This window comes from Eimeria mitis, genomic scaffold, assembly GCF_000499745.2.
Source record: "Eimeria mitis Houghton genomic scaffold, Emh_scaff2035, whole genome shotgun sequence".
Lineage (NCBI taxonomy): Eukaryota > Apicomplexa > Conoidasida > Eucoccidiorida > Eimeriidae > Eimeria > Eimeria mitis.
Genome location: NW_013570358.1, coordinates 3216 through 3666, shown reverse-complemented (window position 1 = coordinate 3666; position 451 = coordinate 3216). Strand labels below are relative to the sequence as shown.

Genomic DNA, 451 nt, shown 5'->3' with positions numbered 1-451 from the left:
TGGCCGGAGGCGTTGCGCAGCTCAGCAGCAGGAGACGGTGCAGCAGTGGGTGCAGCAGCAGCAGCAGCAGGAGGAGCAGCAGCAGGAGCAGCAGCAGGAGCAGCAGCAGCAGCAGCAGCTAGCTGTGATGAATGGGGCCTCGCGCAGGTGCATGGGGGCCCCTGCGGGGTCCTTGCTGCGCTGCAGTGCCTCGTGCTGCGGTCGTTGCTGTTTTCTCGTTTCCGAGCAGCAAAGCGGCAGCAGCACCAGCAGCAGCAGCAGCAGCAGCAGCAGCAGCAGCAGCAGCAGCAGCAGCAGGGGTCTGTGCTGCAGCTGCATCCATGCTGGCTGCAGCGGCAGCATGCGTTGGTGGAAGCAGTTGCTGCTGTTTTGTATCAATGCACCGACAGCTCCGTATACACCGTAGCGTGGCTGCGCCCAGCAGCAGCAGCAGCAGCAGCAGCAACAGCAA

At 64.1% G+C, this 451-nt stretch overlaps 1 protein-coding gene across 1 annotated transcript in view; it reads right to left on the bottom strand.

The window, feature by feature from the left end:
- The window catches only part of EMH_0047610 (uncharacterized protein), a gene marked incomplete at both ends in the record, with an annotated part of 2392 nt that overhangs the window by 1291 nt on the left and 650 nt on the right, over positions 1-451 (bottom strand). The gene's annotated exons all lie outside the window — the stretch shown is intronic.